Source organism: Dermacentor andersoni, chromosome 2 (assembly GCF_023375885.2).
Source record: "Dermacentor andersoni chromosome 2, qqDerAnde1_hic_scaffold, whole genome shotgun sequence".
NCBI classification, from domain to species: domain Eukaryota; kingdom Metazoa; phylum Arthropoda; class Arachnida; order Ixodida; family Ixodidae; genus Dermacentor; species Dermacentor andersoni.
In genome coordinates, this window is record NC_092815.1 from 243,533,770 (window position 1) to 243,559,818 (window position 26,049).

Below are 26,049 nucleotides of genomic sequence, written 5' to 3' on the forward strand. Positions count from 1 at the left end.
TCCTGATTAGTCAGTGTTACATCGTACCTCATAAAAATCCACTCGCTATAAACAAATCAGGTGGTGCTACAACCGTGCTAACTACGGCAAATTGATCACTGAGTTGACAGTTTTTGCTGAGACATTTCTTCGCGATACGCCAACACGTTCAATGGAGATCAACTGGAACCTATTCACAGACAAGCTTACTGCTCTCATCAATATATTCTTACCCATCATCACTATGCCGTGCTCGAACACCGCGCCTAGATTTATTAGGCATCTCCGTCACCTTAACAATAAATAAAGCGCATTTACAGGCAGGCCACTAAAAGCAGGCAACCTGATTCCTGGCAACGCTACAAAGTGTCTGATAGGGAATATCACTGGGTGCTGATATCTGATCGTCGCCATTTCTTCACCCATGACATGGCATGAATGTTAGCAAACAACCCGCGTAAATTCTGGCAGATAATAAACCCTTAGAATAATCCCGACGTTAGTTGAACCAATGCTGAAAGAGGTAGTGTTTCAGTTGTTCGATGTGCCCAAATTCTCAATAACGCATTCACAGCAGTTTTCACCTTAAAAGAGGGCTCTGTAGCTCCTCTTAATATGAATTATTCTAATACATCAATGTCCGAAATAATTAATAATGAGAACGGTATCTTATCTTTACTAAGAAAACTTACACCCTTATCAGCGTCTGATCACCTTGGTTTTAATAACGAAATACTCAAGAATTCATCTGAACGTAGTCATCGCATCTTGTCTGCTATTTTTACGCAGGCTCTTTCATCTGGTTCAATACCACGTGACCACGTAACTGGCGGTTGGCTAAGGTTGTCCCAATATTCATATCTGGCGACCGTTCATCACCACTCAATTATCGACCCATTTCACTAACTAGCCCGATTTGCAAACTCCTTGAACACGTGGTTCATTCACAAGTTATTAACTATTTAGAAGAACACAACATCATGTTCAAATACGAACATGGCTTCCGCAAAGGCTACCCGTGCGAAACGCAACTTGCTGGATTTATTTGCGATCGGCATTCATCTGCTAATGCTGGTATTCAAGTCGACTCCATATTTCTAGAATTTTCCAAAGCTTTCGATATGGTGCCGCACAATCGGTTATTAAGCAAATTAACACAGGTAAGTAATCACCCTCTTGTTATTGCATGGGTTAAAGATTTTCTCTCTTGCAGGTATCAGTTCACCTCTGTTAATAACCATAATTCATCCTTTAGCCAAGTACACTCTGGCGTCCCACAAGGGAGCGTGCTTGGCTCTTTGCTTTTTCTGATATTTATTAATGATTTAACTAACCCCCTTTCTTTCCAAATCCGACGTTTTGCTGACGATTGGGTATTTTACCGCCAAATTCACTCTAACGATGATCGCTTAGCCCTACAATCTGACCTCAATTCAGTAACAGCATGGTGCTCTGCCTGGCTCATGCAAATTAACCTACCAAAAACAAAATCTATGTAATTTACTAACCTTCAGTCTCGAACCGAAACCATTTATACCTTAAATAATGCTACAGATGAATTGGTAACTCTATATAACTACCTCGGTTTTCATGTTCATTCAGACCTAACATGGAACCATCATATTAACCTTATTCTTGCATCCGCTAATCGGTCATTAGGTTTCCTAAACAGACCTTGAAGCTTGTTTTTTCTCACCTCCGATTACGGGCGTTCTGTAACTAATTAGAAATAAAATTGGATAAGCTTCGGCTATTTAGGACCCTCATCAAGCATATTTAATAAATAACATTGAATCATTGCGGATCCGCGCAGCTCTTCTTATTCATTCTAAATACTCACGTCATACGAATATCACAGCATTGAACAGACGCGCAGGCCTGCAAGAACTATGTCACTGCCGAAAAGCTGCACGTTTATCACTTTTCCATAAGCTCTATCATCACTTAACACTTCATAATGACTTTTTTTGTTCGCCTTCTTCCATCTTTTACCGATGCGACTATCCATTTAAGGGTCAGCGCCTGTCATGTCGTGCCTTTAACTAGGCACATTCTTTCAAACCACGTACCATAACTGACTGGAATGCTCTGCCTCCACGTGTTGCTATTGCCAGTGATCACGATAGGATTTGCAATCTGTTGGCTGCCTTAACTACTGCTTAACGTGATGGATATATTATCTCATGTCGCAAGTGTTTCTTTGTATTTCTTATAATGTAAATCTTGGTTGGTTTATTCATTTCATTCTGTTTGGAAAGTGTATAATTACTATAATTTTTTACTACTGCCTTGTTCATGTTATTGCTTCTTTTGTTTTTCTGTATGCTTGTCGGAATTAACAGTATTTCGTACATATATTCTAGTGTCGCCTGATGTGCGGAAATTTTTTTTCTTCAATGAGTTCGTGGTGTATTGTATTTTTTATCAATTGCGCGTACACCTCCCCCCTATGTAATACCCTCAGCCGTGAGGGCCTTTAGGGGTATTTTGTATAAATATATAAAGAAATTACATGGGCGAACTTGCACCCGCTTGCACAACAGGGAGTTAATTGAGGAGTTAATTTTATCTATCCCCTTTACCATTGTTAATCCAACATATCACATTCACAGTACCTACACTAAGACACTCAGTAAGGACAAGTCACAATAAAATTGTACACGATTCCGTGGGTCGTGTCAATGTACATAAGTATTCATTATTCCTGTTTGCCATAGCACATCGGAACAAATTAGTGGGCATAGTTGTAAACTGTATAACATTAGAATGATATATTGATTGCATTGAAAATAAAGCTTGAGTACGCCTAATGATTTCTGATCATTTATGATCATTATGTTGTTTTGATGCTGGTTATTGGCTTGTTAAATTTTTGTTCTGATATCGCTTAATTTTGTCTTGTTTACGAGTCTCCAATCCTGCTTGGGACGGAAGGGACTAGCCGTAAGTAAAATAACATTTGAAAAACGCGTAAGGAATAAGTAGAACATTCGCAACCGTTGTAAACGATATAGGGCATTCAATAAAACTAAATAAACAGATTATAACGTATTTTTATAAGACTCCATACAAGATACCTATAATCATAATATATTCTGAAAACAGGTGTATAACAACATATAATAGCTAAACAGAACAACGTAGCAATCTGACCGACTAACTATCGCGATTGCAGTGGACAGCCTGACTATGGCGCAAAAAATATAGGCGCATAACCTGTTCAACAATCAGCAAAAAAAAAAACTATCCCGTTTGTTCATCTTGTTGTCAGTAACACGCTGGTTTACTATGCAAATATTATCTACGATGTTCTTGTACGTCGTCTCAATAGCTATTAGGGCCTGTTAAAATGCCTCAACAAGAAGGGTTAGCTCTGGGCCAACTCCAGGTTGCCTCCAGGGTTTGCTGTCACTAAGTTTTAGAATTTAATTTTTAACTGCAATAAGCTTTTATTAAAATAGCTGCATTGGTTGCAGGGAAAACGATTTCTCCGTTCCCATGTATTTAAATGGAGCACCTGAGATAAAGCATCCTCTTAAATGAGAAGATGTCGCGCGGGGCTTTCGAGAACTTGGCGCTCACAACTTTCCTGTGAAGATTGCTGTGTTATGCTGACAGCTCGCATGGCGTTTGTCACCTGAAAATACCGAGCGCGCGGCGTTAAAGAGTGCAAGGCGCGCATGACATATGACGGTTATTGTTTGGGGACAAGATAAGACCACAAAGGTGCAAAAGTGTGCTGTACCAGTTTAGTCTTTAAAAGAAACATCTCTTGCAAAGAAATTTCGTCCCAGAATTTTTTTTTTGTGCCTTAAATACTTTGTGTAATGAATTTTCAGGGAAAGAAGTGAATGTTAGATGAAGTCAGAGTTCACCTAAATTGAATAAGTTGAATTATATTGTCACGTGGTCGTGACGTCAAAGAACACAGTAGCAATACTGTGGAACACAAAACTAACTTTTATTGGGCGAACCTGTGCCCACAAAAGAGGCTACACTTATAGCACAACGATAGCGGCGAACACGGTCGGCGATCGTCGAAAATCTGATCAGCGGGTCAAGCGCGTCGGCTTTTATACAGAATCGTTGAATGTTCCAGACTAATCGTTGGGACCCGCGTGCCTTCCACAAAGTTCTACACCATTCGCGTCAGGCGAATAAATCAGATAACACAAGGTGCGGCGACAACAGACTGCGGATAGAAGCATCGATAACTTTCCAGAAACTTCGGATACAGGCAAGCGCGTCCCGCGTGGTGCGATAAGATTTGTTAGGCGGCGAAACGTGGTCGCCCGATAAATATAAGTACACGTGTCAATACCCCCCTCTTAAATAGCATCGTCCCGATGCTGCAAATATAAGAGAGCGAAACACAAAAGGACACTTATTAAACATAAGTAACAAAACAACGAAAAGAAATCAAGTCCAAAGGTCAGTTATGCGAAGTCCCAAAGTTCGTCAACGCTGGTGATACGGCTTGAGTCGCACAACGTGGACAATTTCAGGTCGTGAGCGGCGCCGCTGTGACAGCGAAATGCCGTCTGGCACGACCTCATAGTCCAGTGCGCCAATACGTCGGATGATCTTGTACGGTCCGAAATAGCGACGCAAGAGCTTCTCGCTCAGTCCTCGTCGGCGTATAGGGGTCCAAACCCAAACACGGTCACCGGGCTGGTACTCGACAAAGCGTCGTCGGAGGTTGTAGTGTCGGCTGTCGGTCCTCTGCTGGTTCTTGATTCGCAGGCGGGCGAGCTGTCGGGCTTCTTCGGCGCGCTGGAGGTAGCTAGCGACGTCAACATTCTCTTCGTCAGTTACGTGCGGCAGCATGGCGTCAAGCGTCGTCGTCGGGTTCCTGCCGTAAACCAGCTTAAACGGCGTGATCTGCGTTGTTTCTTGCACCGCCGTGTTGTACGCAAAGGTTACGTACGGCAGGACCGCGTCCCACGTCTTGTGTTCGACGTCGACGTACATTGCTAGCATGTCGGCGAGGGTCTTGTTCAGGCGCTCCGTGAGACCATTCGTCTGCGGATGGTAGGCAGTTGTCCTCCTGTGGCTTGTCTGGCTGTACTGCAGAATGGCTTGGGTGAGCTCTGCTGTAAAAGCCGTTCCTCTGTCGGTGATGAGGACTTCTGGGGCACCATGTCGCAGCAGGATGTGCTCGACGAAAAATTTCGCCACTTCGGCTGCGCTGCCTTTTGGTAGAGCTTTAGTTTCAGCGAAGCGGGTGAGGTAGTCCGTCGCCACGACGATCCACTTATTCCCGGATGTTGACATCGGAAACGGCCCCAACAAATCCATCCCAATCTGCTGGAATGGTCGGCGAGGAGGTTCGATCGGCTGTAATAATCCTGCTGGCCTTGTCGGTGGTGTCTTGCGCCGTTGACAGTCTCGGCATGTCTTGACGTAACGGGCGACTTCGGCGGTCAGACGCGGCCAGTAATACCTTTCCTGTATCCTCGACAGCGTCCGGGAGAATCCAAGGTGCCCAGCGGTTGGATCGTCGTGTAGGGCGTGCAGTACTTCTGGACGCAGCGCTGACGGTACAACCAGAAGGTAGCTGGCGCGGACTGGTGAGAAGTTCTTCTTCACGAGCAGGTTGTTTTGTAGCGTGAACGAAGACAACCCACGCTTAAATGCCCTAGGGACAACGTCGGTGTTCCCTTCCAAGTACTCGACGAGGCCTTTTAGCTCCGGGTCTGCTCGTTGCTGTTCGGCGAAGTATTCCGCGCTTATTATTCCAAGGAAGGCGTCGTCGTCCTCGTCGTCTTGCGGCGGGGGATCGATGGGGGCGCGTGACAGGCAGTCGGCGTCAGAGTGTTTTCTTCCGGACTTGTATATTACGGTGACGTCATATTCTTGCAATCTGAGGCTCCACCGCGCCAGCCGTCCTGAAGGGTCCTTTAAGTTAGCTAGCCAAAACAACGCGTGATGGTCGCTGACGACTTTGAATGGCCGGCCATAGAGGTAAGGGCGGAATTTTGCTGTAGCCCAAATGATGGCGAGGCATTCCTTTTCAGTCGTAGAATAATTGCCTTCCGCTTTTGACAGCGACCGGCTAGCATAAGATATCACCCGTTCAAGTCCGTCTTTCCTCTGGACTAGGACGGCACCAAGGCCTAGGCTACTGGCGTCAGTGTGGATTTCGGTATCGGCGTCCTCGTCGAAGTGTGCAAGTACCGGCGGCGACTGCATGCGTCGTTTGAGTTCTTGAAATGCGTCGGCCTGCGGCGTTCCCCACTTGAACTCGACATCACATTTCGTTAGATGTGTTAGCGGCTCCGCGATGCGTGAAAAGTCCTTGACAAAGCGCCTATAGTAGGCACACATGCCAAGGAATCTGCGCACTGCCTTCTTGTCGATTGGCTGCGGGAACTTTGCGATGGCAGCTGTCTTCTGCGGGTCGGGGCGTACTCCAGATTTGCTGATGACGTGGCCTAGGAATAGAAGCTCATCGTAAGCGAAGCGACACTTTTCCGGCTTCAGAGTGAGCCCTGATGACTTGATGGCCTCTAATACTGTCGCAAGCCGCTTAAGGTGATCGTCGAAATTTCCGGCGAAGACGACGACGTCATCCAAGTAAACAAGACAGGTCTGCCACTTCAATCCTGCTAAAACCGTGTCCATCACGCGCTGGAACGTTGCAGGAGCCGAGCACAGTCCAAATGGCATAACCTTGAATTCATAGAGGCCGTCTGGCGTGATGAAGGCGGTCTTTTCGCGATCCCTTTCGTCGACTTCTATTTGCCAGTAGCCAGACTTGAGGTCCATCGATGAGAAGTATTTAGCATTGCAGAGCCGATCCAATGCGTCGTCTATCCGTGGGAGGGGGTATACGTCTTTCTTCGTGATTTTGTTCAGTCGACGATAATCGACGCAGAAACGTAGGGTTCCGTCCTTTTTCTTCACTAAAACAACTGGAGACGCCCACGGGCTTTTCGACGGCTGGATGATGTCGTCGCGCAGCATTTCGTCGACTTGTTGTCTTATAGCTTCGCGTTCTCGCGTCGAAACTCGGTAAGGGCTCTGGCGTAGTGGTCGAGCGCACTCTTCGGTTATTATGCGATGCTTTGCGACTGGTGTTTGTCGAATCCTCGATGACGTCGAAAAGCAGTCTTTGTATCGTCGAAGCAGACTTCTGAGCTGTTGCTGCTTAATCACGGGGAGACTTGGATTTATGTCGAAGTCTGGCTCGGGAACTACGGTCGTCGGGGTAGATGCAACAGAATCCGAGAGGACAAAGGCATCGCTGGTTTCCTGAATTTCCTCGATGTATGCGATCATCGTGCCCTTGTTGATGTGCTTGAACTCCTGGCTGAAGTTTGTCAGCAACACTTTCGTGTTTCCTCCGTGCAGTCGAGCGATCCCTCTTGCGACGCAAATTTCACGGTCGAGCAGTAAACGTTGGTCGCCTTCGATGACGCCTTCTACGTCAGCGGGTGTTTGGGTGCCGACCAAAATAAAAATGCTGGAGCGAGGCGGGATGCTCACTTGATCTTCGAGCACACTCAAGGCGTGGTGACTACGACAGCTCTCCGGCGGTATCGCTTGATCTTCCGACAGCGTTATTGACTTCGACTTCAGGTCGATGATTGCGCCGTGTTGGTTCAGGAAGTCCATGCCGAGAATGACGTCTCGTGAACACTGTTGCAGGATAACGAAGGTGGCAGGGTAAGTCCGGTCATGAATGGTAATTCTTGCCGTGCAGATACCACTCGGCGTGATTAGGTGTCCTCCAGCGGTCCGAATTAACGGGCCTTCCCATGCAGTCTTAACTTTCTTCAATTGGGCTGCAATGGGTCCACTCATGACAGAGTAATCGGCTCCGGTGTCTACTAAGGCGGTGACTGCGTGGCCGTCGAGAAGCACGTCGAGGTCGGTGGTTCTTTGTCTTGCGTTGCAGTTACGCCTCGGCGTCGGATCACGGCTGCGTCGCGTTGACCTGTGGTTGGTACGTGGCGTCGTTAGGTGGTCTTTCGTCAGCGTGTTCTTTCCTGCCAGACTTCGTCGGGACGGCGGTGTGTCGTCGTTGTTATGTCGTCGAGATAGGCTTTTCGGCGTCTTCGTCGGCGGCGGAGGATCTTCGTCAGTTCGACGAACAGCAACCGCACCTCCATCGGTTGCTGCTTTTAGTTTTCCGGATATGGGCTGACGGACCGGCCCCGGGCTGGGCCAGTGTATGGTCGGCGCTGTGGCGACAGGTAGCGGCCTGGTGACGGCGAACGGGACGGTCGTCGAGGGCTCCACTGAGTGGCGGCGAGGTAGTCGGCGATGTCACGAGGGCGTTCACCTTCCCTCGGGCGCTGTGCGTTGACGGCGAAGCCTCGCAATCCCAGCTCGCGGTATGGGCATCGGCGGTAAACATGGCCGGCTTCGCCGCAGTGGTAGCAGAGCGGGCGGTGGTCAGGAGCGCGCCAAATGTCCGTCTTCCTCGCGTAGGTGCGCTGGGCGACGGGTGGTCGTGCTGGCGGCGGCGGCGGCGGACGACGGAATTGCGGCGTGACAGGCCCCTGGCGCGGTCGCGGAGGGGGACCTTGACGGCGTGCGACGGCGGCGTAGGTCATCGCTTGCGGCTCAGGCTGCGGCGATTCAGGGGCTACTCCAAGTTGTTGGAGTTCCTCACGCACGGCGTCGGCAATCGTAGTCGCTTGAGGCTGTGACGATGGCAAGACCTTGCGCAGTTCTTCGCGCACAATGGCCCTGATGGTCTCGCGCAGATCATCCGTGGCCAGTGATTGAATTCCGGCGTAGCTTGTTGGCTTGGTGCGGCGGTCGAATTGCCGGTTCCGCAATTCCAGTGTCTTCTCGATGCTCGTCGCCTCACGAAGAAACTCGTCGACGGTCTTCGGTGGGCTTCTTACCATTCCGGCGAAAAGTTCCTCCTTTACGCCTCGCATCAAGAAACGCACTTTTTTCTCTTCGGACATTTCCGGGTCGGCGTGCCGGAAAAGACGGGTCATTTCTTCTGTGAACATGGCGATGGTCTCATTGGGTAGTTGGCCTCGTGTTTCCAGTAGAACTTCGGCCCTTTCTTTTCGGACAACGCTCGTGAACGTCCTCAGGAAGTTACTGCGGAATAGGTCCCATGTTGCTAGGGTGGACTCCCGGTTTTCGAACCAAGTCCTCGCGGTATCTTCCAAGGAGAAGTACACGTGTCGTAGCTTATCCTCAGAGGTCCAGTTATTGAAGGTCGAGATCCTTTCGAAGGTTTCGAGCCAGGTTTCAGGATCCTCTGACGTAGCTCCACGGAAGGTAGGGGGCTCCCTGGGTTGTTGAAGTACGATGGGTGACACTGGGGCAGCCATCGTGGTTGTCTTGGCCACAATCTTCTTGGGCTTCTCAGGTAGAAGTCCGTGCTCCGGGGGCAGCTGTTGTCGACGACGGCTTGCTCGCTGGTCCAGTACTACGTTGGTGCTCTCTTTGTGGTCCGGGCTTGGATCACGGCTTGTCGGGGGCGTCCGGTACATGGACGAAAAGCACCTCCACCAGATGTCACGTGGTCGTGACGTCAAAGAACACAGTAGCAATACTGTGGAACACAAAACTAACTTTTATTGGGCGAACCTGTGCCCACAAAAGAGGCTACACCACAAAGTTCTACACCATTCGCGTCAGGCGAATAAATCAGATAACACAAGGTGCGGCGACAACAGACTGCGGATAGAAGCATCGATAACTTTCCAGAAACTTCGGATACAGGCAAGCGCGTCCCGCGCGGTGCGATAAGATTTGTTAGGCGGCGAAACGTGGTCGCCCGATAAATATAAGTACACGTGTCAATATGATCCATTAATTTAAAGACATGAAACGTAAAAGTGCCACATTGGACGACGGCATTATTCTAACAGCGAAGGACAAACGCTATGTTTCAATAGCCGTTTTCTTTTTGTGCTGTTCTCTTTATGTCCTTTTACCCTGTCATGTTGTCACATCTTGAATAATGCAGAACAAAGTAGCACAGTATTTGACGCTAGTAAACTGTGAGCGCATTTGTACTTCATTGCTCTAAGCTATATCTCATCCAACAACAATAATGCTACCGCCCACTAAAGAGGTGTGTCAAACACATGGGATATCTCAGAATATGCATGAAGTTCTTACAGTGCCTATAGATCATTCGATGAACGACAGTGTACTGCTTAACACTCTGTATATACGTGTACAAGCAAGTCCTTAATTTCACCTGAATTATCGCAATAGTTGAGTGTAACAAAGGTAGTTTAAAGAGGATCTAGTTATGTCTGCTGCTAGATAGTGGGAGTAGTCGCTGTTTCCAAATTAAATATGGATGCCACCTCGAAGGTCGCGATAAGTTAAAGTGACAATTTAAAGAAGAAAATTTTGTCATCGCTGGGTAGTCTCTGTGTCCCAGAAAATGAGGCCAGAAGTTAATCTTACCGAAATATTTAAGTTTCGTGGCCTTTGCTTCATTAAGAATCTCATCGGTAATTCGACGGAGAATACCATGAGGATATATACGACTGTAATCTGTACATTTACAAGGTAACTCTAGCGTAGTATTTTGTTGTACCACCTGTTCTTTTATTGCTTTCCTGGAAAGCCCATTGGTTTGCGTAGCAAAGGTCAAATGTCTGTTTATCTTTTTGACGCACAAGGGCTCCAAAGCTGTTTCAGACTTTTTTTTAAGGTCTACGGGCCTGCTAGAATTTATTTGACTGCGTGATATTTCCGTTCTGCGCGCGTGTGTTGAATAAATGTTCTGTCCTCATTGAATATATCGTTCTTGATAAAATGCATTTACATTGGAAGTTGCCGAGGAAGCATTTTGTTCAATATATGTATGATTATATGTATGCGTATCATCATACCCCCATACTATCACGCACGGTGCACACGTTTCTCTGGGGAATTTGTTTTTGCCACTTTTTCCTAGTAGCGCCAAATAAATACGGAACTCTATTGCTGGACCGACTGAGTTGACAATTTCACTTCAGTTAAGCTCAGACTGCAGTGGATCGCTGAACGCAGTCACTTTACTCGATGCGCTATGTTGCACGTGCTGAGTTCGATTAGCAATGGGGAAGGAGAAGTTTGTTCATTCATTGTGATGCCTATAGCCAATTTTTCCGCATGTGGTTAAAGGATGCAAATGAAATATTGTATTGAAGAACCGCTACAAAGTCCACAGCTAAGTAAATAAAACCTAATGGCACTATAATTACAAAGAGTCACAATTATGTGCACAAAGCATCATCTATCTTGATTTTCTTTCTGCGACACTTTTGAACAAAATTACGCATATTCCACAAACTTATTGTCAGTGCATCATGATCCATCACTCCGCGGCCTAATAAACGTTAGTTCGATCCCATGTGTGCTTATATACCCATGCGCTCACTTCAACCGTACTTGTGGACCTTGTTGCTTCGGAAAGGTTCGCATATTGCGCGACTGTGCAACTAAACTGGCGTGACAATAACAGCAGAAACAAGATTAGTCAAAAAACATGCTATGATAACATTCGCCTCGAACAGCATTGTTGAACGCTTCATTTTTATTTATTTCTTTGACCCGCATGATGCCAGACGACGGCCATAGTGAGCAGCCTCATTGCTGTTGAAGAAGTGATGGTCCGATGCCCGTCAGCCGACTTGCGGACGGAAGCTGTTCATTTCAAAGGTGGCGGCAGGTGCGGTCCCCAAACGTGCGTCAGCATCGGTGAAAGCAAGAAAACGCACCTGCGGTATGGAGCTCACGCTGACTTATCGAGTGCCGTGCTGTCGCCTTTTATCGCGAGCTCCTGTGAGGCGCCTAATGTGGTGTCTTCCATTAGGGACAACGGACAGCGTTGTATGCGCTCCGGTGAGCTCGCCTTATAGCTCTTGCTTTCAGCCATAATGGCTCCCTCGCCTCCCGTGCGGCACTCTCTCCTGGAATGCGTAACTCTCTCGCCGAGGATTCTCGGAGGTGCAGCCCTTAATTCCCACGAGGTTTGGTATCGAAGACAAACGAGTACGGATGCAGAAGGCAAGGAACAAAAACAGCAAGTCCCGTGGCCTTTGGCTGCTTGGAAGCAAGTTCGAGACTAGCGCTTTTGTCTAAACACACGGCCCAAAGTGATGCACTCTAGAAGGCTAGCATCTCCCGGCGAATGAAATATTTATGCCCTTAGGCAAGGAAATCAAATTAGGCGGGAGGCAGACGACTTTTACCGGGCCGCGAAAAACTAAGCAACCATGTACTGCTTCACAGGGTTAACCATTTTACGGGGCTGAAATAAAAGCGTTTCATTGCTTTTTTTTTCTGTTCCCATATTCTACATTATTCCGGCATTTGTAGTCGAAGGACCGTGCCCTAGAGTCACACACCCGTAGCCACAAGGTAAAATAATTATACCAGTGTTTTGAACTGAAATCAAACGACAGAGGGAGGTCAAAGAGGGGAATACTTTGTGACATCTAGACCGCAGCGGCTGCATAGTGGTGAATGAACCTGTTTTATTTATTTATTTCTTCAACATTTTATTATTTTTATGTCGCGTTGCACCCCTAGTACAGGCCCTTCTTGCGTTTTTTCTGTAGCTGGCTAATGAAGACATTGTTATAATGAAAAGCAATTCCTTAACGACTTTTCTCGCTTGTCTTCTTATCGTAAGTAATTGTGTAAGATGTAAAACAGATCAAACTACTTCTAGAAAAGGTAAGGTTGAGGATTGTTGGCTCATATTTTGATTGAAACTAGCCACTGGGCACCAGCTATGCAGCGAGGGGACGATTTAAACAAAAGCACTGAATTATTATACGAATTATGCAGATCCCACGTTTTGTGGGAATCGATGAGCGCGAAGCTTTCTGGGCTGTTTGCTTCGAGTGACGATAATTAGCGGTGATGTTGACGGCGAATGTTTAATTTCTTCAATATTTAGTCCAACACAAGAATGGTGAGTTGGGGCCGTATAACGTAAAACTGTTCCAATACGTTTATATTCCAATCTCCTGACGTCATATTTGTGCAACCACCGACGCAAGCACCGGGCGCTCACCCGCAGGGTTGTCTGAACAGACCAATCAAACGCTCTCCTCGTTCATAGGATGTCACTTTTGTGTGCTTGAAAAACGAATAACATTGCCTACACTGAGCGGCTTGTCGTATCTAATTGGCTTACAAGTAGCCAGGAGAACGCTCAAGTGGAGATGGATTCACTGGGGCAGAGCCAGTGCACAGAAAATCGATAACCGGATGAAGAGGGTGGTGCCGGCGTCTGCGATTGGTCGGCTTTCCCTTCCTTAGCTTTTGGTGGCTGGTCAAAAATCATGGCGGCATGCAACGGAAGCTTAAGACTGACGCTAAACCCGACCTTCAGCAAAGAATAGTTAGCAGAATGAAGTGGTAAACGTGCCGAAAGGGCTCGAAAACGTTACACGGCCACGCAAGAAGTTTTATTATACTCAAATACACCCATGCTCTCCGGCAGGTGCGAGTAGCCAGCGTCTGAGCGATCGGCGGCAGCCATCTTTTATTCCTTTCGGAACGGGGCAGCCCGCGGCTATTCCGAAGAAAATTCAGTTTTGTTCGGCCTATTAATGTATCTTTATCGCGTACACGTCACTTTGACGTGGTGAGCTTGTGCGGTTTTGTGACGTCGCGTGACAGGCAGGTGAAGTGGGTGTGGCCCGAAAACTTTTTACCAATAGTCGAGTGCTAATGGCGAAAAAGGGTTGAGTCAGAAATAACTGTCTTTCTTTTTTCCGTCAAATCATGCATAATCAGTCTATCACATCATATCAGATTGGGAGGTATCGCGGTTTTCGTGACGTCGCGTGAGAGACAGGTGAAATGGGCATGGTCGGAAAAAGTTTTGGCCAATCGTGGAGGGCTGATAGCAGAATTGGAATAGAAAAGTTTGGAATAGTTTTACGTTATAGCGCCCTTGATTTCAACTATAGTTTGCATGCACTACTACTCTTTGTCTGCCTAGTACACAGAACACACATGGAGAGGCGCTTACTTGAGGCATTGTTGTGCGCCATATTTCAGAACCTCGGTGAGGGTTCAGCCTTAATTGTCTCACATGGCACATCGGATTGTGGCAGCAGTATTACACTTTGATTGATTTATGGGGCTGTATGTGTCAAACCCACAATCGGATTATGAGCCACGCCATAGTGGCGGACACCAGAAAAATTTTGACAGCATGGTGTTCCTTGATATGTCTCTAAATCTAAGTGCACGGCCACTTTTTTATTTGGCCCCCGTCGAAATGCGGCTTCCTCGATCGGGATGAAATCCGCTACCTCGAGCAATGCCTTAGCACCAAAGCTATCGCGGCAGGCACAGAAGTGCTGATTTGACATGCGACCGCTTCCGTAGTGTCGCATAGATCCTGCCGTGCGCTTTAATTAATGCAGCTCTGCTTTTGCACGTCGTGCGTTAGTTGTGCGCTGGACATATTTGCATCGTGTTTATTTTTCAAGAAGACCAGAAACGCACCGTGTCGTGCCTTCAAATTGAATTGATCTCGTACGCCCGCAACCGCTGTCGTGTCTATAGTAGTAGTGTTTCGTTGCCTTCTCGCGTCATCTTTTTCCTATCGCCCCTCCTGCCCGACACACACGTTGTACGGGAACTTCGCGCAAAGCTTGGCAAGGCTGTTATGCAATGGTTTCGGGACTGCGTCAATTCTATCACTTCTCGGCCTTTCTCGCGGCTCCTCTCTACCATTGTATCCAGTTCCCTTCGGGAGTTGCACGTTAGTAGAAAGGTACGCGCTCTAGTTCGTACAATGCTTTTGGGGGGAGTCACCGACAATCACGGCTGTCAGGTAGCTAATGTACCGACGTCCAGGAAGCTGTAGACTGCATTGTGCACATTCGACGTCGATTTAAAGGTCCAAACGAGTTTATCGCGGCTTCTTTCAGCTATGTGACGCCCGTTCCTTGTATGTACACGCTCTGGACCAACCCCGACGCGGCGTGCAAGACAGCCGCAGTAGCAACTGTAGCAGAGTGAAAGTTGACGGAAGAGGCAAAAAAAAAAAAGCTTCGCTTTAAAATAACATTTCTGAACGATGATCATGGAACAAGCATATCAGAGGCATTGGAAAAATAATTTTGAGGCAAGGCAGCACGTAGCGTCCTCAGTACGTGGCAGACGACAGCGACTGTTACTAAAGATTGTTACAAATTTTTTGACAATATTTTGTTTTGAGAAACGACGAGGACTAGGCACCGCCTAAATGCGCCAGCCTCTCCTGTTCCTTCATGCCTATTAAGAAACAACTCGCTAGAACAACCGTTGAGCGACAAACAAATACCTGACAGATGTTGCGCAAAGCAAACAAACGCGTAAACTCCGTGTAAGCGCAATACTTAAGTTTCGTTTTAGTATTGGTCATCTACAAAGTATTTACTAAGGTAATCGCAAATAGAATCAGGAATACCTTAGACTTCTGTCAACCAAAGGACCAGGCAGGATTCCGTAAGGGCTACTCAACAATAGACCATATTCACACTGTCAATCAGGTGATAGAGAAATGTGCGGAATATAACCAACCCTTATATATAGCCTTCATTGATTACGAAAAAGCATTTGATTCAGTCGAAACCTCAGCAGTCATGAAGGCACTACGGAATCAGGGTGTAGATGAGCCATATGTAAAGATACTGGAAAATATCTAGAGCGGTTCCACAGCCACCGTAATCCTCCACAAAGAAAGCAACAAAATCCCAATAAAGAAAGGCGTCAGACAGGGAGATACGATATCTCCAATGCTATTCACAGCATGTTTACAGGAGGTATTCAGAGACCTGGAGTGGGAAGAATTGGGGATAAAAGTTGATGGAGAATACCTTAGCAACTTGCGATTCGCTGATGATATTGCCTTGCTTAGCAACTCAGGAGACCAATTGCAATGCATGCTCACTGACCTGGAGAGGCAAAGCAGAAGGGTGGGTCTGAAAATTAATCTACAGAAAACTAAAGTAATGTTTAACAGTCTCGGAAGAGAACAGCAGTTTACGTTAGGTAGCGAGGCACTGGAAGTGGTAAGGGAATACATTTACTTAGGGCAGGTAGTGACCACGGATCCGGATCATGAGACTGAAATAACCAGAAGAATAAGAATGGGCTGGGGTGCGTTTGGCAGGCATTCTCAAATCATGAACAGCAGGTTGCCACTATCCCTCAAGAGGAAAGTGTATAACAGCTGTGTCTTACCAGTACTCACCTACGGGGCAGAAACCTGGAGGCTTACGAAAAGGGTTCTGCTGAAATTGAGGACGACGCAACGAGCTATGGAAAGAATAATGATAGGTGTAACGTTAAGGGATAAGAAAAGAGCAGATTGGGTGAGGGAACAAACGCGGGTAAATGACATCTTAGTTGAAATCAAGAAAAAGAAATGGGCATGGGCCGGACATGTAATGAGGAGGGAAGATAACCGATGGTCATTAAGGGTTACAGACTGGATTCCAAGGGAAGGGAAGCGTAGTGGGGGGCGGCAGAAACAATAAGACGTTTGCAGGGACAACATGGCCACAATTAGTACATGACCGGGGTAGTTGGAGAAGTATGGGAGAGGCCTTTGCCCTGCAGTGGGCGTAACTAGGCTGATGATGATGGTGATGATCTATATGTGGGGCATACTGACTTGCATTATTCACAGATTATTTCGCCATATAGGATGGTTGCCCGGTGTAACATCGTCTACGATTTAAATTTGCTATACACTTGCTAAATGTGCAAGTGTATGCTATATTTGCTGAGATAGAAGTTCATTGCAGGAATAGAAATGAAGTTATTGAGCTGTGGCAGTGAATATTAGGGGTCGTTGATGCGTAAGCTATTACCGACCGTGTTTTGGCAGCCTTTTATTGCTCGGTGTCTTCTGTAGACGTACCATAGGTTGCACCTGCTTATCTTATGCAATAACCGAACATTACTGGCACAGCAATCCGGAGTGCGCGGGTTAGTTTCATAGTTTGACACTAAGTATCACAATATGTGGCTAGTTTTTATCAAAAAACTAATGTCATCAGTGCTGGAGGGCTTTCTAGTATGAGATATACCTATCCAGTTGATTCACAAAAAACAAAAATATGGCCCACTGAAATAATTGACCTTAAAATGATAGCAACTTCACCCCAGTCAGGGCCAAACTCTTGCTACTAGTAAAGATAGCGTGTCCGAATACCGGACACGCTAAAAGTCTCTATTACTGTTGTGTGAGCTGCCGCGGTGACGGCAGCTTGCGACGTGGGGAGTGCCGTCACTAGTCTTTCATATCTAAAAGAATGAACTTAGTACCTAATTTCGTTGCTCTTGCAGCACCGCTATGTGTAGGCAGCGCATACTTAGGACTCCTGAGGAGCAGCATGAATACGAGGAGCGGCAAAGGGAAAAAGAAACGGCCATACGACTAGTGCCGACGTACTGCCAAAATTACCATTATTCCTTAATTCAGTCCAACCTGCGCGCCTGTAAACTACAGAAAGATCTCCAAAAGGTTATCCAATTGAGTACAGATCAACACAATATAAATGAGTCCAATATAGAAAAGAAAACATGCAGGATTTTTTGTAGCTTGTGCTAAGACAATAAGACACCTTTACAAGTCACATCTCGTCAACTGCACCCGTAAAGGCAATGCGTTGCCGGCAAAATATGATGATGATGTTTGTGGTTTAATGGCGCAAGGGCCAGGTGTGGCCAAAGAGCGCCATGCTAGTGGTATTGAATATGTCGTGGTCTGATGGGTTTTGTGAATTTAATGAGGCGTGGCTGTAAAGGGGCCTAAAAGAGTTGGTGCAAATTGCATAAAAATTACACGTAATAAAATTATGGCAATGATTAATGACGTGTACTATGATCACTAAAATGCATTAAGAAATAATGATGCATTATATAAAATATGCGAGATGCTGAAATTGTCTAAAAGCACTACTGCCTCGCCAGAGCCCTTGAAACGCAAGGGCCGAGAGGCATGTGCTATACAGAGAATCTATCCTAGCGATATCCTACGGAAAGAGGACGCGCTACGAAATGAATGGGCTTATAACATGTAGTACCACATCTTTTAAGGCCGGCAAAATAAAAAAATTAAAATTTAAGGAATGCCTTACAGCCACATTTTTATTGGTCACAATATGGATTTAACGTGTCACATTAAGGGCGGCATAAGATATTATGAAATACTTTATTTCGTATATTGCCTTGTAATGAACATTGTATAATCTTCCGTACGCTGATTTGGATACTTCAGTATTCTTCCATAAGCACTGAAGGTTTACGCGTTGCCTATGAAATGGCGTTGCCGATGCACTGGAGCGAGGTTTTAGTGGCACATAGATCAACATACCAATTAGTAATTGTAAAAATTAGGGATGCACTAAAATATTATTTCTGGTTTTGTTAAGAAATATGCCCTTTATGGCAAGAAATATAGGTGAACAAGTTATTGTAATTTTCCTTATGTGAGTGAGCGGCCATTGCCCTATTAAAATTTAAATTAGGGGGTTTTACGGCTGTTTTCGCATTTCGCCCCATTGAAATGCGGCCACCGTGGCAGGGCTTCAATCCCACGACCTCGTGCTTAGCAGCCCAACCCATTGCCAGATTAAAATAAGTTCAAAAATTTTCCTAATATGAAGGGAATGATGATTTATTTCCACTTTACAAGTTCCATGAAGCTAAGCGTGAAGAGCACTATCAGCCAGTTGAATGGATTGAGAAATTTACGATGCCATACTCTAGGGTGCTTCAATGATCAAGCCACACGAATCACTTCAATGGGAACGTATGAATGCAGTGAACTCTCACTTAAGTGAACTTCAAGGGACCGAAGAAAATAATTCATTTAACTGAAAGTTCATTAAGCTGAATATTCACTAGACTAACATAAGACATGGCATACAGAGTCAAAAGTTTGAAGACCAATTCATGGAGCAAAATACATGGCATCCATAGTGTTAGAAATGTGTGAAATGGAATTTGTACATATTTATGAAAAACACACCACGTGGGTCGTTTGTGTGCACACGCGGAACCGACGAGACTGGAAAGAAAGAGACGACGACCATGCCACGACTAGCCGGTCGGAAAAAAACACACACCACGGGGTTTGTGTTGTCACAGATCGCCGCTTTGCTCTGGCGACGTTGTAAGCGCCAGCGATGTTACTTTGTTCATGGCCTCCAAGATTACATGCTTGCTCCTTTTGTGCAGGCGATCTCGGAGGCCATGCCTCGTTGCCGTTCGTTTTCCGCTCCGCCGCTTAGCCCCAGGGGCGCTGTAGCGCCAGCGACGGTATATTGCCACTGGAGCGGCGGTCTGATGAGGGCGGACATCGGTTGCGCCTGCAGTGCAGTGCAGTGCAAACCTCGGCCCTCTGAGCGAGTTCATTAAACTGAAATATTTACTATTCCAAAATTCGTTTAAGTGAAACATTTTTACATAGAATCTATAAGAAAACTCCCGGATATTTTTAAAAAGTTGGTTATTCTGAAATATTCGGTAAACCGACGTTCGTACAACTGAAAGTTTACTGTATACCTTTTTTTGCGAATAATGTTTACATTGAACTGTTCGACTAAAAGAATACATTTTTCAGCGACTTTATTGCGTGTGGGTGCCTCCAAGCACAACACGCCATATAGCTTTAGGCAATTCAACAGCCTCCTAGATTTCAAAGGCCTCCTAGAGACACTACCGCTGCCTACGCAGCTGTGCAGAGCGATCGACTCCTTTTCTCCCACGAGTTTCCCGACCGGTCCCTTATGTGCAAGCCGGTGCGCGGCGAAGGAGGCGGGGGTCGGGAAGCTGCGGGAGATGCCTATGTGGTTGGATCGTCGGCACGCCTTAGACGCGGATCGGCACGCTGTGATCGGCAGGCGAAGTTCTCTAATGATGCGTCTTCGGCGAACAGAGTGGACACGCGGTTCGAGCCCGCCATAGTCTTCGGCAGCGAAGAACCAAACAGCCAGACAATGCTGCACATCTCAATCTCGACGAGCACTATAGAGATAAGCCCATGTGTTACAGCCTGCTTTTAGAACCTTCCGTCGGACTATCTTTTTTAATCGCTCTTTATTGTCCGTTAAAATAATGATGGCGACTTCTTTTCTTAATATTCACTAACTGTAACCTTTATGCTGTTGATTGTCACGTGTATGTTTTGTTTCATTTTATGAAATATAAATCATCACGCGCTCGGCTTGTATTGCACGTAATGGGAGAGTTTTGTGTTGTTCACACCTTGCCTTCCGGTAAGCCTTGCATAATTCTGTTTAGCTTATTTACGAGGTTGTTCAAGCTTTATTCGTTGTATGATTTTAAAAAAGCTATTTAGTGTTTTTACGTCCCATCTCGTCTCATGCCTCTTGTCCGCGGTTGATCAGGCATGGCCTTATCCGCGATGAACAGTCGAAATGTGCTTTAACGCTCGAGAGGTAGGCTTGTACCTCACTCCATCCCCTCCGCACAAGACAGTGTAAAAAATTACAGCACAAATCATACTCGAAGATCATGCGAGACGAATAGAAACACCTCTAACGTGCATGTGGCGCCAAGCCCGAAAGAAGTCTTGTCGTCCCGTTGGAAACACTCGCTCGAGGACCGCCACCTGTGCAGGGCGTGGCACCCTGACGACGTACGATCGGAACCGCGAGGGGTCGCACACCTATCACGCCCCGACGAATTCGCTTTCCACAAAGTGCTTGATAAACTACGCCTCTGCGTCCCGCAAGCAGACAAGCAGGCCAGTGTAGGTAATGTTATTCGTTTTTAAAGCAAACAAAAGTGATCTCCTATAAACGAGGAGAGCGTTTGATTGGTCTGTTTAGACAACTCTACGGGTCACCGCCCGATGCTTGCATCGGCGGTTCCGCAAATTTGACGCCAGGAGATTGGAAGAAAAACATCTTGGATTTGTTTTACGTTGTAGGGACCCTGACTCAGAATATCGCTTTTCTTTTTCGTAAACTGAACGTGCCTCGAAGCGTGACAGATGCGTGTTGCCTAGCCGCCCCAAAGCTCAGAGAGTTCGAGAAGATGCAGCAATGGCGGTACGGCTGCCACTGCTCCTCAAGATAGACTCGTTGCTACCATGGGAGGCGCAAGATGAGTCTGTTATACGATGAGCTTCGAGGCCAGTCAGATAGGTATATCCAGAAAAGGGTCTGCGTTAGGGAGCGGGGAAGGGTTTCGCAAACAGAAATTATAGCATTTAGGAACAGCTAACACTAATGAACTTGATATCCCCATTGTGAATATGCTCTGGATGGCATAAGTATGGACGTGTACATACTGCTTGTTGACTTGTCTACAAGGAAGCGCTAGAATGGGTGCATTATTGGGATTGACCAATTCGCGCGCTGCCGGAAGAGACAAAAACAACAAACTTCTGGAGCTACTTTTGCGGGTGGCCTCATGCGACTTTATGTACATGCAAACTACTTGCCGGCTGCGCGCAGCATAAATGGCATTCGTGATCCCCGCTCGACAAATTCAATGTACGTGCACCGGTGGTACAATCATTTTGACTTCTGCGGTTCCCCGTGAACAACAAACGCACTTTTCTTAATTTTTTAAAAATTTTTCTAACAGGAACATAGGCTAGGTTGTATCTGGGACTCGGATAAAGAGGGGTACGTGAAAACATACTCTGCGTAATAGAAACGTTGCGTGAGCACTGGGGTACAGAGATGACGTAACCATAAACGCGCAACATGTGTTCACGCAGTAAAAAAAAAAAAGCTTGCATGGCCTAGCTTATGTAACATCTGGCGGGGGTCTTACAGTCTAATTTTTCAACCATGCTCGGTTCCTATTTGTTCTGCGGCCCGCTAGTTTTGTAGCGAGCGTTTGCGCCCTACGGTAAAGATGCGCCCTACGGCAAGAGACTGCCCCGCGTCACTCGAGCCCACCACACTCGTAGATGTTCGGGTCTCCTGCGTTTGCAGCCATTGCCGGCCCCTAGGCTCGTTATCAAGACTGACACGTTCCGCTGTGGTCAAGCGGTTATGTGTCCCTCTTCCCGAGTCCGTTCGCGCTATTTCTCTGCTGTACTTGGAAATACGAATCCTTTGCGGCGCTATCAAAACCTAGAACTGCTACCAACCGAAACTAAAGGCAACTGTCAATATATTTTTACACGAGTATATGACCTATTAGTTTAACTTTGAGAACACGTTCTGAGCAACACGATTAATAAGTTGCTATTTTAATTATAAACGTCCTGAAATAATTTTTAGAAGTTTTGTTGCCAGTGTAGATTTGATGTCAGCCAGTTATAAAAACATCATCTTACTTTTGCTATACAGGGTGTTTCAGCTAATTTTAGCCAGAGTTTAAAAATATGCCGATGCACTCTAAGATGACGCCACCAAATTCATGTTGCTCACATTTGTATGTAGTGTGTCACGCCATATTTTGTATTTCGCTTAATTAGATAATTAGTCAAGATTTAGTAACCGACCTCTGAAGCAACGAAGCTAGGAAAAAAATCAAAATAGACAGTTGCATGAGCGGTTTGCAAAACGTCGGAAAAAGCAGTTTCTGTGTTTCTATCGATTAATTACTAGTGTTTTTCAGCTTACTGCGGATGCCCTCGAAAAAAAAAAACACCACTAGACATGCCCGAAACTATAGCAACAGCCCGCATGTCAGGTAGCAGGACACGACAAAGGTGTTGAGCGGAGCCTGGACAGTGGTTCTCTTCCCCAACAAGGTGCAATTAAGTACAGTCATATTTAGTTTATGAGCCACACAACAATGAGGGCAGTCACATAAAAGACCTCGGATCCTTATGCCGCAGCGTCAGAGGTATGTGATTAACACTGAGACGTACATCGCGCAAGAACGCTACTACTTTGCCTTGAACAACTGTTGAACAAAACCTAGCCCTAACAGGGCCCAGGTGAAACAGTTTCCTGAATTTTCTAACATTACGTGGAATTTATTTTTCCTTTCAGGTACGACGTTCGCATAGATGTCCAGGAATCATCAGGACAAATAATTTTTAACAAATACGAAGTATATCTGACGTATTTTCGATGACGAAGCAATCATGTCAAAATGAAGTACATATATGAAAAGATTTTTTTTTTCACTTGTTGGCAATGCATACATCGAAAAGGTCACTTGCATTTCTTGGCGTTCACCCAAACACTGCTCTGCAGGACAAAATATTTTTGTGCTGCTTGACTCCAAGAAGAATTCTTCACTTCAAGTACGTACATTTTCTAGGAGCACTTTCATTCTTTCTTTTCATTAGCTGCGAGCACTTCACGGTCTAAGTTCGTAATTAAATAACCTATCTATAGAAGATGGGACCCTACACTATGTTAGGGACGTATGTGTGTTCTGTTCCTGATATTGTACTTATCTACTATTTTACATAATTTTTACGATGAACAAAACTTTTTTTAATGAATAAGAAAGCGATGAACTTAGAGGCCCAAATTTGTTGGTCACAACCACAAGTAGTTCATTCAAGTTCATGCGTCATGCTCATTTCATATTTTAAAAGCTGTAGGGGGCGAACACTGCCTATCGGATTTTGTATTTCCTGTCGCAGTTTGTCTTTTACTTTTTGCTGCCAGAGCTTGGTATATAAGTCCTCATTATATGTGAGGAACTTGCATTGAAACCATGCTGTACGCTTTGTTGTAAATACGTCATTGTCCCTTGAAAAATATGTCCTTTGTCTAAGTCTGCATGAACATTTCTGCACGAATGTACAGCATGCTTTTAGATTGCGTGTACACATAAAGTGCACATTCCGCTGAAGCATACTTAAGGTGTAAAGACAAAGATTTATGCTTTTAATAACTGTATATATGCCGCAGTTCATATAACAAATATAACGAAGGCACAGGCAGTGAGCTAATGCGCACAATAACTAAATCAGAATTAAATCTCTCCGAGATAATTAGGTGTTCAAGCTTGCATTCCATCTCACCTGCTTGCAGCCACTTCTTGATAGACCTCACTTTGCCTGACGTACAGCACAATAGCGTCATGCCCGCTAAATACAGGGCAAGCCCTTTAATACATTCTAATTCTAATGTCTAAGTGTTTTATAAGCGCATTTTTGGTTGCTATTCTTTCGCTGTTTCGTAAGCGTTTTTGCTCTCAGTTGCTGTACTTGTATTTCTTTTCAATCGGTTTATATTTTTTTCACACACGCAGGTGATTGTGTATTTTGCATACTTGCTTTTATACTAATGCTTTGTTTGACTTTGTATTTGCTGTCGTGACAGAGGTGCCGTCGCATGCCACTGCTCACCTGCTGTACGGGGGGTGGGAACTTAGTCAAGCGTCAATCGCTTTTATTCCCATCCCCTCCATCAATGTAATGGTGATGGAAATAAATCAATATATTATTATTAGTAGTAGTAATACAGTCGGTATGCGTTTTTTTTTCTCTTTTTAATATTCACATAAGTAAAGTAGTTTGTGTATGAATACGACTCGTCTTCCGCACGAAGAACTGCTTGCATTCCTGATAACAAAGTGCTCATTGCGATGGTGCTGATAATACAAACGTAGTACAAGACACAATCTGTAAATCGTGTTCATTTTAAGTTAATTTCCCGTCGGAGCCAACAACTTGCAAGGCAAGGAATGTAGCCGTTGTCAGCTGCTTCGATACGACGGCAATCTCGCGCCTGGTTATACCATTTCAAGCAGCCCAATCGTTCTTTTGACGACAGTCGCCACAGCAACCCGGTGGCTTTAACGCTTCGGCCCCGCCTGTCGTATTCCGATGGAAATTCTGCAACGCTTTTTCCAGCTTTTGGGTGTGCGTTAAATAATCCCAGGTGGTCCCAATTATTCCGGAACTATCCAATACTGCGTCCTCGTGATCCGCAGCAATCACGGGATGCTAAGTATCACAACATAAATTCTTTAACCCCGGCTCGATTTCATTCCTCCCTCCCTTCTTTTAACCTCGACGGCACTGCAGCTATGCCGTGGTAGCTAGTAGCACTGTCACATGCACCCGGCAGGCAAATAGTGAAAACAAATAGAGTGTGCAAAGTAGTGAAGCTAGCGAAATCTACAATACAGTTACGGTAGTCTCAGAAACGGAGATTCTGACGCGCCTTACGGCTTCAAAATAAACGCTGTCACTGTCTCAATAACTACGACGGAGCGCCATAAAAGGTGCGGTTCGAGATACTTTTTCTCGTAGCCACAAAAGCCATATCTGCCATTCTTACGCGCTGGGCATCCCTCATGCTGTCAGCGGAAGTGGCAAGCAATATTCATTGGTTCAACAAACATTGACGTGCCGGCAATATCCCACCCGCTTATTCGACCTCTCAGAATACCGGATCCGTACTGCCGTTGCACTGTCCGGGCCGCGCAACAGTGAAGCGAGTGCAGTTACCCGTAGTTGCAGGTGCGCATTTTGGCAGCGGATCATGTTTGAATGAACCTTGCGAACGAGATTGAAAGTTCTCAGACAAATCCCGGTTAAACAGCGACTGCAGCGAACGATCCGCAGCACAGCGAATAAAGGCAAACGATTGAAGAACAACATTCGCGAAGCAGTTTTCTTTTCGCGCAGCTCCCATGCAAAGTAATCTTATCCATTTTAGCCTTTCCGCCGCACATGACAGCTGTTGAAAGTGGTAGTCGTATACTACTATACTTATTTAAATACCTCTTTGCTATCACCAAGCACATAAGCATCAGCAACAGTTACGCAAGCTATATCTATGCCGCACACGATCGCCGGCGGTGAACAATCGGCGTAAAACGACAGCCTCGGAAGCACAAATGCATGTACAAATAGATATGCGAATCCTCCGTGTAAGCGTAGTGATGAGGTGTAGTGGTTGCGGTTGCCACGTGGTTTACCCGGGTTCGATTCTCAGTGTGTACATGTTTGTGGGATGTGTGTTTCGATGATTGTGTGATGAGTGCTACTTATTTCCTATATTGTGGTTATAAGCTATGTGCATGAGATCGCAAGCTAAAGAACACTAGGCGTCACCTGTCTATAAAAAAAATTTCATAAAAAATTCCCATTGGGCTGCATAATATTAGGTGACATAAACTTGGGCCCCTTACTAAGCCGGACAGATTTGATCTGAAATACCGCATAAA

General features: G+C 45.8%; 1 long non-coding RNA gene across 1 annotated transcript in view; it reads left to right on the forward strand.

Moving 5' to 3' along the window:
• LOC140216024 (uncharacterized) overlaps positions 1–23,156 on the forward strand; it is a 63,858-nt gene extending 40,702 nt beyond the window's left edge. The window contains exons 3-4 of the long non-coding RNA XR_011892670.1: positions 11,536–11,680; positions 22,905–23,156. This is a non-coding gene — a long non-coding RNA (uncharacterized lncRNA). The remainder of the gene's footprint in view (positions 1–11,535; positions 11,681–22,904) is intronic.
• Positions 23,157–26,049: the final 2,893 nt, after the last annotated feature.